The sequence below is a fragment of the Taudactylus pleione genome, unplaced genomic scaffold (assembly GCF_031769625.1).
Source record: "Taudactylus pleione unplaced genomic scaffold, aTauple2 ptg000064l, whole genome shotgun sequence".
Lineage (NCBI taxonomy): Eukaryota > Metazoa > Chordata > Amphibia > Anura > Myobatrachidae > Taudactylus > Taudactylus pleione.
In genome coordinates, this window is record NW_028284466.1 from 7,911,486 (window position 1) to 7,932,159 (window position 20,674).

At 44.4% G+C, this 20,674-nt stretch overlaps 1 pseudogene across 2 annotated transcripts; it reads left to right on the plus strand.

Annotated features, from left to right (window-relative positions):
- Window positions 1-115: 115 nt before the first annotated feature.
- Window positions 116-18,576, plus strand: LOC148534777 (sialic acid-binding lectin pseudogene; annotated as a pseudogene). Of its 2 annotated transcripts, XR_015876894.1 has the most exons (4): window positions 116-145; window positions 287-326; window positions 5,072-5,111; window positions 18,007-18,576. The product of XR_015876894.1 is annotated as a sialic acid-binding lectin pseudogene, transcript variant X1 (transcript). The 2 variants fall into 2 exon arrangements; XR_015876896.1 differs by lacking the exons at window positions 116-145; window positions 287-326 and adding an exon at window positions 4,873-4,927.
- Window positions 18,577-20,674: the final 2,098 nt, after the last annotated feature.

Here is a 20,674-nt window from a genome sequence, read left to right on the forward strand (position 1 = left end):
AGTGCACTGTGTACATACTGCGAAGATAACTCGAGTTCCGAGTTGTGTATTTTTGTACCACTACTCTATATAAATCCAGTGATTAGAAAAACAAAGAGTTTAGTTACTGTGATCACCGTTCAAAAGAAGTGCGCTTATTCCACAGGTGAGAGGGTTTGAGGGACAGACAATGTGTAACTGGTAGACACATTATTGTTGCAGCTGGTTGGTGAGAAAACTAACCTATTTCTCCAGTATATGAGAACCTCTTTTTAATTTTTTAAGTTATGTACATCTTACATTACAGATTTGGTGTCACAGTGTCTCTGGATACAGGACAACATAAGGTAAGTAGCACAATGAATAGAATTGGCTTTGTATTTTTACACCTAGATATCTAGTAACACTAGACAAGATCAGAAAATAATTGCGTTTTGCAGAGGTCAGTGTGTTGTAGTGAGAGCGTAAAATGTGAAAGAAAATAAGTCAAAATATACAGTTGCACTTGCGTTGTTGCACATAGAAAAATGTGGATGCTTACCCATATGCCTCAATCCATATTTGTATCAGGTAAATGGCAAGAAGAAAATTTGTGCAGGTGTTGTGTGAAAATACAATTAAAAATCAATCAATAATCGGTCAATGCTTATTACACAACTACCAGCGATACTTACTGGTGGTGATAAACACCAGAATGTGTATAAAGCAGAAAGTGATGCATAGTGTGAGATTGGGTATAAATAAATTGAGTGTATATATATATATATATATATATATATATATGTATATATGTGTGTAAGTATATATATTAGGGGTGTGCACCGGCCACTTTTCGTGTTTTGTGTTTTGGATCTGGATCTTTCTTCGTGTTTTGGATCTGGATTGGTTTTGCCAAAACCACCCTTCCGTGTTTTGTGTTCTGGGTTTTGTGTTTTGGATCTGTATTTTTTTTTAAAAAAAGCATAAAAACAGCTAAAATCACAGAATTTGTGGGTTTTTCTGCTCCTATGCTATTATTAACCTCAATAACCTTAATTTCCACTCATTTCCAGTCTATTCTGAACACCTCACACCTCACAATAGTGTTTTTATGTCCAAAAGGTTGCACCGAGGTAGCTGGATGACTATGCTAAGCGACACGAGTGGGCGGCACAAACACGTGGTCCATCTAGGAGTGACACTGCAGTGGCAGACAGGATGGCAGTTTGAAAAGCTAGGCCCCAAACAGTACATAATGCAAAGAAAAAAAAGAGGTGGAAGATGGAATTGTCCTTGGGCCCTCCCACCCACCCTTATGTTGTATAAACAGGACATGCACACTTTAACAAACCAATCATTTCAGCGCCAGGGTCTGCCACACGACTGTGGCTGAAATGATTGGTTCGTTTGGGCCCCCACAAAACAAGCTGGCAATTAATCTGTCCCTGCACAAACTGGCTCTACGGAGGCAAGATGTCGTCCTCATCCTCCTCATCCACCGATTCCTCACCCTCTTCAGTGTTGTGTACATCCTCATCCTCACAGAGTATTAATTCATCCCCACTGGAATCCGCAACCACAGGTCCCTCTGTACGTTCTGGAGGCTGGTCTCCCTGGAAGAGTTGATAATTCATTTTTATGAACATCATCTTCTCCACATTTTGTGGAAGCAACCTCCTACGTCTTTTGCTGACAAGGTTCCCGGCTGCACTAAACACTCTTTCGGAGTACACACTGGAGGGGGGCAACTCAGGTAAAATAGAGCCAGTTTGTACAGGGGCCTGCAAATTGCCTCTTTTTCCTGCCAGTACATGTACGGACTGTCTGACATGCCTACTTGGATGCTGTCACCGATGTAATCCTTTAACAGACAGATGCACGCTTGTCGCTGCTACTTTGAGGATGCAGGTGCGGCTGCAGCCCACACAATTCACAAAGACAGAAAAATTTTTCTTTTTTCTTTTTTGTGGAGTGCAATTTGAGGGTTACACCACCTTTTAACAGACAGATGCAAGCTTGTCGCTGCTGTTTTGAGGATGCCGGTGCGGCTACTGTGCATACATTTCACACACGAACACAGAAAAAAAGATTATTTTATTTTGGTTGGAGCGCACTTTGGGGGTTACACCACCCTTTAACAGACAGACGCACGCTTGTCGCTGCTGCTTTGAGGATGCAGGTGCGGCTACAGCCCACACAATTCACAAAGACAGTTAAAAAAAAAGAATCTTTTTATTGTTTGTTGAGCGCACTTTGAGGGTTACACCACCCTTTAACAGACAGACGCACACTTGTCGCTGCTGCTTTGAGGACAGTAACATATGCAGTGACAGTAGACTTGTCAGAAATTGTTGGCACGTCCTTCAGTTTGGACCAGATGTCCAAACCGGCCCTTGACTTATGAGACAGGCGCACGCATTGCACTGCTACTGTGTTTATGCACTTGTGGCTACATCGCACACAAGTCACAAACACAGAAAAAAAAATGTTTTTTATTTTTTGGAGCACTTTGGGGGTTACACCACCCTTCAATAGACTTATGGGACACAGGCGCATGCTTGGCACTGCTCCTTTGTTGATGCACATGCAGCTACAGTCCACACATTTCACAAAGACAGAAAAAAAAAGAATTTTTTATTTTTTGTGGAGCGCACTTTGGGGGTTACACCACCCTTTAACAGGCAGACGCATGCTTGTCGCTGCTGTTTTGAGGATGCAGGTGGAATCTAGATGGGATTTGGAACCGGGGACACACTACCTCCATCAATTGTCTAAATCCCACTGCACTGATGTCGGATACCGGACGCACATCTAACACCAACATTGCAGTCAAGGCCTCAGTTATACGTTTTGCTTCAGGATGACTGCTGTCGTACTTCATCCTCCTCACTAAGGACTGTTGGAGGGTCAATTGTTTAGTAAAAGTAGTGGTATTCCTACTTCCTCTCTGGGATGATGAACAACTCCCAGAAGCAGCAACAGCACTATGAGGAAATGGTTCTTGATCTTTCCCTATTTTATTTTTATCGGAAAAAGTTTGGTCCTCCATTTATGTTATATTGATATATACGTGCGGCTAAGGCGCACACAAAAACAGAAAATATTTTTTTATTTTTGTTGGAGACTAGTGCACTTTGTGGGTTACACCACCCTTTAAGAAATGAGCCAGCCGGCCCTTTACCTATGGGACACAGGCGCACGTTTGGCGCTGCTCCTTTGTTGATGCACGCGCAGCCACAGTGCACACAATTCACAAACACAGAAAATTATTTTTTATTTTGTTTGGAGTGTACTTTGGGGGTTACAGCACTCTTTAACGGACAAGCCAGCCGGCCCTTTACTAATGGGACACAGGCGCACGCTTGGCGCTGCTCCTTTGTTGATGCACGTTCAGCCACAGTGCGCACAATTCACAAACACAGAAAATATTTTTTATTTTGTTTGGAGTGCTCTTTGGGGGTTATAGTACCCTTTAACGGTCAAGCCAGCCGGCCCTTTACTTATGACACAGGCGCACGCTTGGCACTACTTTGTTGGTGCACGTGCAGCTACAGTGCACACAATTCACAAACACAGAAAATATATATTTTTTTTGTTTGGAGTGTACTTTGGGCATTACAGTACCCTTTAACGGACAAGCCAGCCGGCCTTTTACTTATGACACAGGCACACGCTTGGCACTACTTTGTTGATGCACGTGCAGCTACAGTGCACACAATTCACAAACACAGAAAAAATATATATTTTTTTGCACTTGAGGGGAGCACCCCTGATGGACAGAGCACCCCCTGGACAACACTACAGCACCCCTTTACGACTGGAACACTGCACAGGACTTTGGAGTGGACACAGCCCCTATGGACAACTGACTGCACAACACAGTCCAGCCAGCCCCTATGGACTTTGGAGGAGTGGACACAGCCCCTTTGATCAACAGCAGCACAGCGCTGCACAGCACAGCACAACACTACACTGCACTACACTACACAGCCCAGCCAGCCCTAACTCCCACCCTCCCTCTTCACTGTCCACAGCCGAGTGAGAAAATGGCGCCGACGCGGGTACCTTATATAGGATCCAAAACCTGCGAGACCTATAAGGCGGGATGATGATGTTTTGCCTCGATTTCAGATCTGAGTCAGGCGGGAAAAGTCGAGCCTGACTGGGATCGGCCTTGGTTCGGGTGGGCCGATATACGGTATATAAATCCGAACCCGCTCACCCCTAATATATATATTAGCATCCATGCTGTGTTTTTTGTTCATCTTTTAATGTTCATAGTGTACATGCAACAAGATGGCACCAAATCCTATGTAGCTCGGATCTTTATCTAATATAAATTGTGGTCTTGAATAGGCCTTGAGGGGAGAAAATAGATTAACTGTAGCTTCAGCACCCATCACTTTACTTTGTTTACTACACAACTGCACGTGAATGGCCATCAGTCTACATATGCACATAATAAATCTACAATAGCAGAGAGGCGCATGGAGGATGCCAGGGAAGTACCATAGGAGGACCTTAGAGCCTATGATCGATAGAGCAGCAAGCAACACATGAAGATGATGTTAGCCAATGGGGCCAAGCAGAGTTAGGTTGCCTAAGACAACATATAACACTGATATCTCCTGCATTTAGAATTAAATAAACCTGATTCTTAAAATATTTCTAGCAGTTTTGAACCTCAATAAATATGGCCTTTAGTTTCTAGAGTACAATAACATGGTTTGAAAATGTTTCTAAGTTCATCATTCATCCCTGGTTATATGACTAAGGAAAAATGTGTAAAAAAAGCAGAAGAACTAATCTCACTTCTTCATACACAGTGCACTGTGTACATACTGCGAAGATAACTCGAGTTCCGAGTTGTGTATTTTTGTACCACTACTCTGTATAAATCCAGTGATTAGAAAAACAAAGAGTTTAGTTACTGTGATCACCGTTCAATAGAAGTGCGCTTATTCCACAGGTGAGAGGGTTTGAGGGACAGACAATGTGTAACTTCCTGTAGACACATTATTGTTGCAGCTGGTTGGTGAGAAAACTAACCTGTTTCTCCAGTATATGAGAACCTCTTTTTAATTTTTTAAGTTATGTACATCTTACATTACAGATTTGGTGTCACAGTGTCTCTGGATACAGGACAACATAAGGTAAGTAGCACAATGAATAGAATTGGCTTTGTATTTTTACACCTAGATATCTAGTAACACTAGACAAGATCAGAAAATAATTGCGTTTTGCAGAGGTCAGTGTGTTGTAGTGAGAGCGTAAAATGTGAAAGAAAATAAGTCAAAATATACAGTTGCACTTGCGTTGTTGCACATAGAAAAATGTGGATGTTTGCCCATATGCCTCAATCCATATTTGTATCAGGTAAATGGCAAGAAGAAAATTTGTGCAGGTGTTGTGTGAAAATACAATTAAAAATCAATCAATAATCGGTCAATGCTTATTACACATCTACCAGCGATACTTACTGGTGGTGATAAACACCAGAATGTGTAGAAAGCAGAAAGTGATGCATAGTGTGAGATTGGGCATAAATAAATTGAGTGTATATATATATATATATATATATATATACATATATATGTATATATGTGTGTATATATATTAGGGGTGTGCATCGGCCACTTTTCGTGTTTTGTGTTTTGGATCTGGATCTTTCTTCGTGTTTTGGATCTGGATTGGTTTTGCCAAAACCACCCTTCCGTGTTTTGGGTTCTGGGTTTTGTGTTTTGGATCTGTATTTTTTTTAAAAAAAAGCATAAAAACAGCTAAAATCACAGAATTTGTGGGCTTTTCTGCTCCTATGCTATTATTAACCTCAATAACCTTAATTTCCACTCATTTCCAGTCTATTCTGAACACCTCACACCTCACAATAGTGTTTTTATGTCCAAAAGGTTGCACCGAGGTAGCTGGATGACTATGCTAAGCGACACGAGTGGGCGGCACAAACACGTGGTCCATCTAGGAGTGACACTGCAGTGGCAGACAGGATGGCAGTTTGAAAACCTAGGCCCCAAACAGTACATACTGCAAAGAAAAAATGAGGTGCAAGATGGAATTGTCCTTGGGCCCTCCCACCCACCCTAATGTTGTATAAACAGGACATGCACACTTTAACAAACCAATCATTTCAGCGCCAGGGTCTGCCACACGACTGTGGCTGAAATGATTGGTTTGTTTGGGCCCCCACAAAACAAGCTGGCAATTAATCTGTCCCTGCACAAACTGGCTCTACGGAGGCAAGATGTCGTCCTCATCCTCCTCATCCACCGATTCCTCACCCTCTTCAGTGTTGTGTACATCCTCATCCTCCCAAAGTATTAATTCGTCCTCGCTGGAATCAATCACCACAAGTCCCTCTGTACGTTCTGGAGCCTGTCTCCCTGGAAGAGTTGATAATTCATTTTTATGAACATTATCTTCTCCACATTTTGTGGAAGCAACCTCCTACGTCTTTTGCTGACAAGGTTCCCGGCTGCACTAAACACTCTTTCGGAGTACACACTGGAGGGGGGGCAACTCAGGTAAAATAGAGCCAGTTTGTACAGGGGCCTCCAAATTGCCTCTTTTTCCTGCCAGTACAGATACGGACTGTCTGACATGCCTACTTGGATGCTGTCACCGATGTAATCCTCCACCATTCTGTCAATTGTGACAGTATCATATGCAGTGACAGTAGACATGTCAGAAATTGTTGCCAGGTCCTTCAGTCCGGACCAGATGTCCAAACTTGGTCCTGCCTGCCCTGCATCACCGCCAGCGGGTTGTTTAGGATACCTAAGTTTTTTCCTGGCAGCCCCAGTTGCTGGAGAAAATGAAGACGGAGCTGTTGACGTGTCACGTTCCGCTTCAGCTGACAGTGTTTTCACCAGCAGGTCTTTGCACCTCTGCAGGCTTGTGTCAGCCAGAAAGAGAGACACCACATAGGCTTTAAACCTAGGATCGAGCACGGTGGCCAAAATGTAGTGGTCTGATTTTTACAGATTGACCACACTTGAATCCTGGCAAAGCGAATGAAGGGGTTCATCCACAAGTCCCACATGCCGAGCGGAATCGCTCCATCTTAGCTCCTCTTTCACTTTCTCCAGCTGCTTCTGCAAAAGCCTGATGAGGGGAATGACCTGACTCAAGCTGGCAGTGTCTGAACTGACTTCACATGTGGCAAGTTCGAAGGGCTGGAGAGCCTTGCACAACACGGAAATCATTCTCCACTGTGCTTGAGTCAGGTGCATAACCCCTCCTTTGCCTATGTCATAGGTGGATGTATAGGCTTGAATGGCCTTTTGCTGCTCCTCCATCCTCTGAAGCATATAGAGGGTTGAGTTCCACCACGTCACAACCTCTTGCTTCAGGTGATGGCGGGGCAGGTTCAAGAGTGTTTGCTGGCACTCCAGTCTTCAGCACGCAGTCGCTGAATGGCGAAAGTGGGCAGAAATTTTTCGGGCCACCCAAAGCGTCTCCTGCACGCCCCTGTCGCTTTGCAGAAAATTCTGCACCACCAAATTTATTGTGTGAGGAAAACATGGGAAATGCTGGAATTTGCCAAGATGTAATGCCGCACAATATTGGTGGCACTGTCAGATATCACAAATCCCCAGGAGAGTCTAAGTGAGGTAAGCCACTGGGCGATGATTTCCCTTAGTTTCTCTAAGAGGTTGTCGGCGGTGTGCCTCTTACTGAAACCGGTGATACACAGCGTAGGCTGCCTTGGAACGAGCTGGCGTTTCTGAGATGCTGCTACCGGTGACGCTGCTATTGTTGCTGCATAAGGTGATACATCTACCCAGTGGGCTGTCACAGTCATATAGTCCTTAGTCTGCCCTGTTCCACTTGTCCACATGTCCATGGTTAAGTGGACATTGGGTACAACGGCATTTTTCAGGACACTGAGGACACATTTTCTGACTTTTCTGTACAGTCTCGGTATCGCCTGCCTAGTGAAGTGGAATCTAGATGGGATTTGGAAACAGGGACACACTACCTCCATCAATTGTCTAAATCCCACTGCACGAATGGCGGATACTGGACGCACGTCTAACACCAACATAGCTGTCAAGGCCTCATTTATACGTTTTGCTTCAGGATGACTGCTGTCGTACTTCATCCTCCTCGCTAAGGACTGTTGGAGGGTCAATTGTTTAGTAAAAGTAGTGGTGTTCCTACTTCCTCTCTGGGATGATGAATGACTCCCAGCAGTAACAGCAGCAGTGGCAGCAGTAGGCGTAGCAATGCAGGATCCTCTGGAGGAATCCCCGATAGGAGAGTCAGTTATGCCAGTGACATGGCCTGCAGGACTACTTCCGATCCTGACTAAGGAGGAAATTGACGAGGAGGGAGTTGACGTGTGGTTTGCAGATGCTTGGATACAACAGAACAAAGGGATTTAGGTGTTCCTGGACTGCTTATGGTCTTAGCCAAAGTTTCTGAACTTGACAGTAACTTTTTATGAACGCGCTGCAGGTGACGTATAAGGGAGGATGTTCCTAGGTGGTTAACGTCCCTACCCCTACTTATTTCACCTTTACATATGGCAAGACAGTTATTGTCCGGATTTGGATAGAAATATTGCCAGACCAAAGAGGTGGAATGTTTGGTCTTCTGCCCAGGCATTACCGTGATGGACTTTTTCATCCCACGGACAACAACTGTCTCCCCCGGAGCCTGATTTAAACAAACCACATCACCATCAGAATCCTCCTCGCCAACTTCCTCCTCAGCGCCAGCTACACCAGTATCCTCATCCTGTTGTACTTTAACAGTGACATCTTCAATTTGCATATCAGCAAGTGGACTGTGGGTGCTCCTTTCAGCACTTGCAGGGGGCGTGCAAATGGTGGAAAGAGCCACCATTCCCGTCCAGTGCTGGGAAGGTCATTCATCGCAACCACCACCACACTTGGACTCTCCTTGGGGATTTGTGATATCTTCTTAAAACGCACAGTTCTTCACTGTGCTTTTGCCTGCTTAACTCGTTTGATTTTTTTAGCGGGATGATGGCTTCCATCGTCATGTGAAGCTGAACTACTAGTCATGAACATAGGGAAAGACCTTAGCCGTTCTTTGCCACTCCGTGTCATAAATGGCATATTGGCAAGTTTATGTTTCTTTTCAGATGATTTAAATGTTTTTTTTAAGGTAATTTTCCTGAACTTTGTCATTTGGGATCGTATGTGCCCTCTACTATGACATTGGGCATCGGCCTTGGCAGACGACGTTGATGGCATGTTATCGTCTATGTCATGACTAGTGGCAGCAGCTTTAGCACTAGGAGGAAGTGGTTCTTGATCTTTCCCTATTTTATTTTTATTGGAGAAAGTTTGGTCCTCCATTTATGTTATATTGATTTGATATATACGTGCGGCTAAGGCGCACACAAACACAGAAAATATTTTTTTATTTTTGCTGGAGACTAGTGCACTTTGTGGGTTACACCACCCTTTAAGAAATGAGCCAGCCGGCTCTTTACTTATGGGACACAGGCGCACGCTTGGCGCTGCTCCTTTGTTGATGCACGTGCAGCCACAGTGCACTCAATTCACAAACACAGAAAATATTTTTTTATTTTGTTTGGAGTGTACTTTTGGGTTTACAGCACCCTTTAACGGAAAAGCCAGCCGGCCCTTTACTTATGACACAGGCGCACGCTTGGCGCTGCTCCTTTGTTGATGCACGTGCAGCCGCAGTGCACACAATTCACAAACACAGAAAATATTTTTTTATTTTGTTTGGAGTGTACTTTGGGCGTTACAGCACCCTTTAACGGACAAGCCAGCCGGCCCTTTACTAATGGGACACAGGCGCATGCTTGGCGCTGCTCCTTTGTTGATGCACGTGCAGCCACAGTGCACACAATTCACAAACACAGAAAATATTTTTTTATTTTGTTTGGAGTGTACTTTGGGGGTTACAGCACCCTTTAACAGACAAGCCAGCCTGCCCTTTATTTATGGGACACAGGCGCACACTTGGCGATGCTCCTTTGTTGATGCACGTGCAGCCACAGTGCACACAATTCACAAACACAGAAAATATTTTTTATTTTGTTTAGAGTGCACTTTGGGGGTTACAGCACCCTTTAATGGTCAAGCCAGCCGGCCCTTTACTTATGACACAGGCGCACGCTTGGCACTACTTTGTTGATGCACGTGCTGCTACTGTGCACACAATTCACAAACACAGAAACATTTTTTTTTTTGCACTTGGGGGGAGCACCCCTGATGGACAGAGCACCCCATGGACGACACTACAGCACCCCTTTATGACTGGGACACTGCACAGGACTTTGGATTGGACACAGCCCCTATGGACAACAGCAGCACAGCGCAGCACAGCACAGCACAACACTACACTGCACTACACTACACTACACAGCCCAGCCAGCCCTAACTCCCACCCTCCCTCTTCACTGTCCACAGCCGAGTGAGAAAATGGCGCAGACGGGTCACGATGACCTGGAGTGCGCTGCTAGCCGGCTGATTGGTCCAGCTTCAGTGGCGCTTGGAGATGACGTCATCTCCAAGCGACCACTTTCACTCTGCAAAAGCCGGGTCTATGCATACCCGACTGCGGTGTGAGCGGCGCTGACTCTGGAATATCCCAAGTCGGCGCCGGCAAAATTCCGGGTCTGATCCGGATAGGAACTTTGTTCCAACTCCGGGTCAGACCCGGAATTTAGGTGGAAAAGGGGTATAATAGGGGTAAATTTACTATAAATTTAATCGATTTTGTGTTTCTGGGGCTAAAGCACACATTTACTAACAGACAATTGTTATGTAGTTTTTTAAGTGATAGCAAATGTGTGATTTAGCCCCAGAAACACAACATCAATTTAGATAAGTTTAGTTCAATTTGAAATAAATTAAAATTGATTGAAATTGACCCTTAGTAAATTTACCCCATAGAAGCAGGGAATTGGTTACATGGTGCTTTTCGGGAAGATGTATCAAACCTTGGTGAGAGATAAAGTACCAAACAATCAGCTCCTAGCTGTCATTTTACAGGCTGTGTTTGAAAAATGAGTTTGATAAAGTACCAACCAATTTTCTTCTATCTCCAAGGTTTGATAAATCTCCCCCATGGTCACAGTTGTGATGTTATTGACTTCTTCCCAGTAACTCTGCTGTGATTGGTCTGAATGAGCAAGAGGTGTATTTTAATTATGGGCTCTCATCATCCTAATCAGGTCTGATTAGCGAATTTACTCATTTAGGTCAGGTAAGACAAATAATAAGTAGAAGCTAATTATTATTAGATTCTAATTATTTGCCCATAGCAAATTTGGTTGCAATGGGCAACTTCTCCACTTTATCTCTCTCAAAGGTTTGATACATCTCCCCCATGCTGAGAAGAATAAAATGGAAAGAGAGGTTACAGTTTTTCTGACCTTGTCAATTTATGTAATATAGTAAACCGACTGAGGAGCTAATTTAGCAGTGCACCCAAGTGTGATGTACCGACTGGTGCACCACTATCACCAGGTTCAGGTGTGTTCGGAATGCTTCGGTGGCCGATTTCCCCGTAGCTAAGATAGGACACACCGTGACAGAGAGGCATGCCTGATATTCCCCTTTTGCAGACACAATGACCAGTCAGGAGGGAAGGTGCAGCGCAATTTTATTGTAACCAATCAAAGATTAACAATTAACACAGGAAACGTTTACCATTCACAGGTTAGGCGACATGAATCACTCTTTTCAATGTCAAGATATTTATTACCTCCCCGTCTTCTACCGGTGACCCCAGCTGGCAGGCAAGTGTAAACTACAAGAACCACAATTTCTGAAGAACTTTACTTTACCTAAACCTGCTGGTTGAGTTTGTATCAATAATGCACCGGCAGCTTAAAGCTTTAAAAGTCTGTGCTACACTTCCTTTTGCTGAGGATAATGTGGGAAAAACACATGTAGGTTAGCCTTGTATCAATAGTGCACCGGCAGCCTGTAGCTGTGAAATACAGTCTGTGCTACGCTTCCTTTTGCTGAGAAAAACATGGGAAAACACATGCAGTTTAGGCTTGTATCAGTAGTGCGCCAGCAGTCTATAGCTTTGAAGTACAGTCTGTGTTAACGCTTCCCTTTTGCTAAGAAAAACGAGGGAAAACATATGCAGGTTAGGCTTGTATCAGCAGTGTGCCAACAGCCTATAGCTTTGAAATACAGTCTGTGCTGATAGCAGTAGTTCACCGGCAACTTGCAGTAATTTAAACAGTCTTTGAGCCTTGAAGAAAATAAGGACAACACTGAGGCTACGCTGATAGCAGTAGTTCACCGGCAACTCGCAATAGTGTAACACAGTCTTTGAGTCTTGAGAAAATAAGGACAACACTGAGGCTATGCTGATAGCAGTAGTTCACCGACAACTTGCAATAATGTAACACAGCCTTTGAGCCTTGAAGAAAATAAGGACAACACTGAGGCTATGCTGATAGCAGTAGTTCACCGGCAACTTGCAGTAATTTAAACAGTCTTTGAGCCTTGAAGAAAATAGGGACAACACTGAGGCTACGCTGATAGCAGTAGTTCACCGGCAACTCGCAATAATGTAGCACAGTCTTTGAGCCTTGAGAAAATAAGGACAACACTGAGGCTATGCTGATAGCAATAGTTCACTGGCAATTTGCATAAATTTACACAGTCTTTGAGCTTTGAGAAAATAAGGACAACACTGAGGCTATGCTGATAGCAGCAGTTCACCGGCAACTCGCAATAATGTAACACAGTCTTTGAGCCTTGAAGATAATAGGGACAACACTGAGGCTAAGCTGATAGCAGTAGTTCACCGGCAACTCGCAATAGTGTAACACAGTCTTTGAGCCTTGAGGAAATAAGGACAACACTGAGGCTATGCTGATAGCAGTAGTTCACCTGGCAACTTGCAATAATGTAACACAGCCTTTGAGCCTTGAAGAAAATAAGGACAACACTGAGGCTATGCTGATACCAGTAGTTCACCGGCAACTTGCATTAATTTAACATTCTTTGAGCCTTGAAGAAAATAGGGACAACACTGAGGCTACGCTGATAGCAGTAGTGCACCTGGCAACTTGCAATAATGTAACACAGTCTTTGAGCCTTGAGAAAATAAGGACAACGCTGAGGCTATGCTGATAGCAGTAGTTCACCGGCAACTTGCAATAATGTAACACAGTCTTTGAGCCTTGAAGAAAGTAAGGACAACGCTGAGGCTATGCTGATAGCAGTAGTTCACCGGCAACTTGCATCAATTTAAACATTCTTTGAGCCTTGAGAAAATAAGGACAACACTGAGGCTATGCTGATAGCAGTAGTTCACCGGCAACTCGCAATAATATAACACAGTCTTTGAGCCTTGAAGATAATAGGGACAACACTGAGGCTACGCTGATAGCAGTAGTTCACCGGCAACTCGCAATAGTGAAACACAGTCTTTGAGCCTTGAGGAAATAAGGACAACACTGAGGCTATGCTGATAGCAGTAGTTCACCTGGCAACTTGCAATAATGTAACACAGCCTTTGAGCCTTGAAGAAAATAAGGACAACACTGAGGCTATGCTGATAGCAGTAGTTCACCGGCAACTTGCATTAATTTAACATTCTTTGAGCCTTGAAGAAAATAGGGACAACACTGAGGCTACGCTGATAGCAGTAGTTCACCGGCAACTTGCAATAATGTAACACAGTCTTTGAGCCTTGAGAAAATAAGGACAACGCTGAGGCTATGCTTATAGCAGTAGTTCACCGGCAACTTGCAATAATGTAACACAGTCTTTGAGCCTTGAAGAAAGTAAGGACAACACTGAGGCTATGCTGATAGCAGTAGTTCACCGGCAACTTGCATCAATTTAAACATTCTTTGAGCCTTGAGAAAATAAGGACAACACTGAGGCTATGCTGATAGCAGTAGTTCACCGGCAACTAGCAATAATGTAACACAGTCTTTGAGCCTTGTGAAAATAAGGACAACACTGAGGCTATGCTGATAGCAGTAGTTGACCGGCAACTTGCATCAATTTAAACAGTCTTTGAGCCTTGAAGAAAATAGGGACAACTGTCTTCCCAAATGCCTATGCTACCCATTACTATCACTAGAATTGCCAGCCGGGGTTACACATGGCTAAATAAACAAGTAATATACATTACATCAGCATGAATGGACTTTGAAATGGATACCGGGCCAAACAGTGTATAAGAGACAATTTACATTAGCACCTGTACCAGTAAATATTCAAACATTTCATGCAAGCAAAATATTAATCAGCATTGACAATAATAACATAGCGAGCAGTGAACAGCTTTACAGAGTGTTATAACAGATAAAGGGCCATGGAGGGCCACTATCAACCACTTTAGCTAACACACGAGTAAAACAGTAAACAGAGCCAAATACATATCACACACATAGCATTACATTTTGTTTAAAGATAAACATAGGACATATTATACATCACCCACGGAGGCATCAGACATGAGCCAGTGTTATAACAGATAAAGGGCCATGGAGGGCCTCTATCAACCACTTTAGCTAACACACAAGTCAAACAGTAAACAGAGCCAAATACATATCACACACATTCCATTACATTTTGTTTAAAGATAAACATAGGACATACAGTATTATACATCACCCACGGTGGCATCAGACATGAGCCAACACCCATAAATCATGTCCCCTCCTGGACATTAGCCAGAGGTTCACAGGAGAGAATTAACCACCAATACAATTCTTGGGGGGACAGAAGAGGTAAACTAACTTTTACTTCCCCACTATTTAAACATTACACACACAGTTTACCTAATATAAGGCACTATGAAGGGGGAGATGGGGCAATTATGTGCTAAAAACAAAGGAAACCCCCTGGTGGGCCTGAGAGTAAATACTGGGCAAAACTGCAGCTCCTAGGAGGGGAGAAGGGACCCACTAAAAGTGCTGGGGACACACTAGAAGGCACTAAGGGAAGAGGGTGAGGGGGTGACCTGGCTGGGTGATACTATCTAAAGGCAAGAGCTGCACTCAGGGGAAGAAAGAAGGCAAGAGATTAGCAGAAGGAGGTGTGGTGTTCTTACCCCTGGCTGTGGCTGTTCAGCCCCCCACAATGTCCAGGGAAACTCCGGGATGCTAGGCACCACACAGGAGTTCCCAGCTGCAGACCTCCGGCAGGTATTTTACAAGGGGCAACAGTTGCAAAATCCCTTTCCACAGGAGCTCTGTCCGGCAGGCAAACAAACACAGCAGCAGGAGGGGTCCTGAAGCACTCTTCCTCTGGGGCTGTCTTTTCTTCTGCCCGTGCGGATGCCAGCAGGGTTTTCGTCACTGGCGGGACCTTATCCTCAGCTGGGGCTTCATCCGCGACAATGGAGCGATGAGACCTCCATCCCAGGCAGCTCCTCTTCTCTCCCAGAATGTGTAGACTTCCACATGCAGCACTTCCTGATAACAGACACTTAGGAAGGCAGTCCTTTATTCAGAGGGGGCTTCTTCCAAAGCAGGGTCCTCTATGCAAGTCCCAAGGCAAGCTTCCTCCAGGGACTCACATCCAGCATCAGAGCACCTCTCCTGGCAGATTGGATAGGTAGCCTTCCGGGTTAATGTGAAGTCTGGTAATTGTAATCCAGGGCAAACAAAAGAGTTATAACATCCTTATTTTTATAGCTCCAAGGGCACTCCACTGAAACTCCTTACAGACAGTACCAGGTGCAGTATTTGTAATCCAGGATAAATGAGAGGTTTTACTGCACCCCTATTTGTACAGATCCAGGGACACTCCACAGCAACTCCTTACAGACAGCACCAGGTGCAATTTTTGTAATCCAGGGTAACATAGGGGAATACTCTCCCCTATTGTATGACCAGACTCTGAGCACTCCACAGACAAATCCTCCCAGACTCAGCACTGACAGCCCTGGGGAGGGTATTTTATCAACTATTTCATATTCTTCTACCTGTCGGTTCGGCATCTATGAGTGGACAGGGGGACCCCAGCAACAGGCCGCCTACAGGGATCTCTGCCTGGACACCCAGGCTACCAATCAATGGGGCAGGATTTTCCCTCCTAAATGGATCGCTGACCAAGGGGCACTATCTACCTCCCTGTTTGCACATTCTCAGTGGGGTTCAGGGAGAGCAGGGTCAGTCAACGTTCACTATACTATATGAATGGGGCCGTTATCTCTCTATATATAAAAAAATTGGGGGACCCCTATTTGGGAACAAACTTGGGGGTACCACATAATTGCAGTGCTGAATGCAGATTCCCGGTTATAGGGAATCTGCACATGTGCAGGACCCATTCTGCGAGTGTGCAGTTTGGGTTCTGCTAACATGCACACTAGCCCTTGAATGCTTCTGCCTGATTGACAGGCAAGGGCATTTAAGGGGTGGTGCGATGGCTGCCGACGTTCCCTGAAACAGGGCGTGTCAGTCCCATTTTCCGGGAGTGGCCAGCGCAGACACCGCGTGGACGTACAAAAGTCTGCTGGGCTTTCAAGCCAGCTGAGACTTACTCCATCGCCATCATCTTCATCACCATCGCCATCATCGACCACTGATGGTCGTGATGGTGATCCCAGCACTGTGACCTCCGTCGCAGTGCTGAGATCGTAAATGCAGCAGGGGGTGTCATACACCTCCTGCTGCATTTGCATGATTGCAAGGATCGCATTGCAAAGCTGCCTGCGTGTATACATCAGATAACTTTAGCCTGCGTGCAGCTTTGCAATTGCTATCCTTGCTGAATCAGGCCCTGAGTATGCATTATATTAGTGTAAAAATATAGATTTCCAATTTAGCTGTGAAAATAAGAATAAAACAGTATGTGCACAGATGTATTGGAGATCATATACCCAGAAACAGAATTATACTGTAATCAACAAAGCTACAAATGTGACATTGTACAGTATATAGTATGTATAAAACATTTCCTAAAATATGTAACATGAGAGGTATCAATAACATATTTTTCTCCTGGACTCTGAAAGTCTTCTTATTAATCTGATCAATGAATGTCTTATCATTTAGGTGCACCATTTGTACTCAATCACAGTAACAGATTGTAGAATAGTTTATCTCTGTATAGTCCAGTTCAACAATTAGTGTGTGGTGCAGCTTGTACACCCAAATCATAAGCGCACTTTGCTTTAATTTAGTTACAAGCCTATGGAGCCTCAATACAAGCCTATGTGAGTTTATTAATATGAGATCTGGCAAAGGCATACGATCTTGTTTTTCTCCAGGCACACATCACACACTTGCATTGCACTTACTCCAATGTTTTAAACCACTTATTTTATTTACAACAAATGCATTCACTATTAGGCATATGTATAACCTCTGTCATACAACAGAAACAATTCCCCATCTCTTGTATGGCAGAAAAAAGTTTGGCTTAAGCACGCACACAAATTCACAATATACGCCCAAGCATTGAAGAAATGACGCACCAGCAGAGCATTCACAAACAACCTATCACAAGTGGCTTGCTAATGCTGGCGATCGTCATCACCCACTATCTGCACCTGCCACTGACCATCCTACATAATATGGCTTACAGAAATGTATATGTGTCGTTGTTCACAGTCTACCTCTGCTAGGTTCTAACTCATCCCAACTACCCTGGCACGAGCAGAAATAAGTGGCAGAATCTTGCGCATGTGCATATGCATACTCCTAGGGGTATATTTACTAAAGTGAGAGTTTTTAGAAATGGAGATGTTGCCCACAGCAACCAATCAGATTCTAGCTATTATCTTCTAGAAGGTGCAAGTTAACTGTTAAGTAGTATCTATTTGGTTGCTACAGTAATGGCAACATCTCCACTTCTAAAAAACTCTCACTTTCGTAAATGTACCCCCTACTATTCTCAGCAAGGATTCAGCACAGTTATGCAATTTGCACTGGAAAATGTTGCACCTAAACGCAATGGTAGTGATTTATTTCTAAAAGCATTTAAAAATAGCTCATTTGTCAGGATTCACTGTCTTTACTGTATGTGTTAGATAGACTCCTGGCACAAAATGGATTAGGGTCTGGCTGTAACATCCTCTCCATATTTCTTTTAGATCACAGCTGCCAGAATGTCCTCACCATCACCATTTATCCTGACACTTGGCATCCTCCTCAGTCTCCACCATCTATCCACATGTCAGGACTGGCCAACGTTTCAGAAAAAACATATTGCTAACTCATCGACCATCAACTGTACAGATATCATGCCTTATTTCATTAGAAAAGGGCACTGCAAAAAGGTTAACACCTTCATTCATGCACTTGCTGCCACCGTGAAGGATATTTGCAGCAATGTCCTTGCCAGCAAGGATGTAACAAGCAATACAGCATTCCCTCTGACCACGTGCAATATAACTTCTACCACTATCCCTCCTTGTACATATAATACACAGCTTCATACAAATGTGATATGTATAACCTGCTACAACAGAGTTCCTGTACACTTTGTTAAAGAAGGGAAGTGCCTGAAATCTACTCCTTCTGTATACCAGTTATTATAAAACAGACCCTCCTCTGGATAGTACTGTACATAGCAATAAACCCTCTTTTGTATAGAAAATGGCAATTGGTAGACCCTCTGCTCTCTAATATGTAGTAAAAAAGGGTCACCCTTCTGTATTAGACATGGAAGTTTTCACATTCTGCTACAGAATAAGTATGTGACAGAATTGTAGAATGCTTCCTATAACATATGACTGTATGTTGTACATTCAATTTCATTCAATTAAATTTCAAACTGATGATTCCTCTAGTCACTTTGTTGTCATTTTTCTTATATCTAAGGATTATTTTACATAAAATAAGATCAATTATACTTATCTATTTTTCTTTCCGTTCTCTGGTAAATATTATATCCTTCACACCATCATCAAGTTTATATAACAATGAGTATGATGGCGCTTAATGTCCACCTTACAGAGAGGCTAGGGTATCTAACACCATTTAATCCCATGTTCAGGATCAGGACATTTCTGTACACTTCCGTTCACCTTGATGCCTGTCACGTCTGACTCCGTGGAATCCCCTACTGAGGGGCTGAAAGCTGTGGTCCTGGATCGAGGGAGAAATCGGAGATGAGGGGCCTGGATGTACGTTCTCCTCATCCACAAGTATCAGACATTGACGAGACTTGACCAAGGGTGCAGAGTCTAATCTGCCTGGAGGTGTTCACCAAGGACCCCTCCAAGCGGGACATGGGTTTCAGGCAGGTTGCGGTCTTTTGGTCAGGTATCCGATGCAAGTGGGAAATGGAGAAAGGTATACTGCTATGATCCACTGGGAGTACAGTTTCTATACCCACAGGTACAGAGTAGACACAAAGGGAATTGTTTCCTGCAGTGGTACAATGTGAGAGCAGAGGAAAGATCCACAGAGGAGTAGGACACTCTGCTGGCACTGGAGGAGGGTGGTGATTGAGCTGACTGGGAGAGTGCTGGCTGCACGGAGTGTGGATACTGGAGCATCGTTGGTACAGGAGGTGGACTCAGATATAATTAGAATGGAGATGTACTGAGTATACGGTGTGCGAATCCAGATGCACTGGAGAGAGGTTCAGCAATTTTACTCAATAGTGTGTGCTGAGAATACAACGTGCGAATCCAGATGCACCGGAGAGTGGTTCAGTGGTTGTACTCGGTAGTGTGTATTGAGTACACAATGGGCGACTCCAGACGCACCGGAGAGTGGTTCAGTAGTTGTACTCGATGATGTATACTGAGTACATGGCGTGTGAATCTCAATGCTCTGGAGAGTGGTACCAAGATGGTAATAGAAATCACTTAAGAGCAAGGAACAGGAACCTGTAACGGAATGACAACAAGAATACACTGGAAGTGCCGACGTTGCACAGGCAATTTCCTGGTGTCCAGAGCCTACTTATATACCCTAAGGTAGCAGTTCATAGGAGTTCAGTGTCAGCTGACAGTTCAGTCAGGTGATGCGGACTTTCATGGCTGTGCCCATGACGGAAACCTCAGTAACCAAGTCACAGCCGCACATGGAAGTCCAAGGGCACATGGAAGTCCAAGGGCACCTATAATCCTCAGCGCATCTCCCGCCGCCGCACCTAATGTCTGACCGCACGAGAAGTCAGGAGAAGCTGCCACTGGTAGATGTCCACGTATGCAGTGCCCCTGGTAGTGCCTCTTATACAGTGCCCCCAGTAGTGGTCTCCCTTATGCAGGGCTCCCAGTAGTGCCCCTTATACAGTGCTGCCAGTAGTGGTCCCCCCTATGCAGTTCCCCCAGTAGTGGACCCCCTATGCAGTGCCCCCTGATACAGTGTCCCCAGTAATGGTCCCACTTATATAATGCCCCAGTAGTGGTCCCCCCTATGCAGTCTCCCCATGCAGTGCTCCCAGTAGTGCCCCTTATATAGTGCCATGATGTCTCTCCCATCACCCACTACGGAAGGCGGAGCTCATGAGTGAGTTCCAGCCAGGCTCCTGGAGCTCACTCAGTCTGTCTGACTCTCATTGGCTGCCAAAACAAACACACCACCTGCAGACCACACTACACTGACTTGAAATCAGTGTCCTGGACCACCGGTTCGATGGCGCCCAGGGCACTGCTCGACACCCCCATGTTACGCCACTGCCTAGGAGTTGAGGCAAGTGCCAATATTTTGTAGATTTGCCCACAAACTGTAAAGCTGCCATATTTGTTAATGCAAAACCGACTTGGGACCGTATTCAATTAGAAGCGAAAAGTCAGTTTCGGTGAA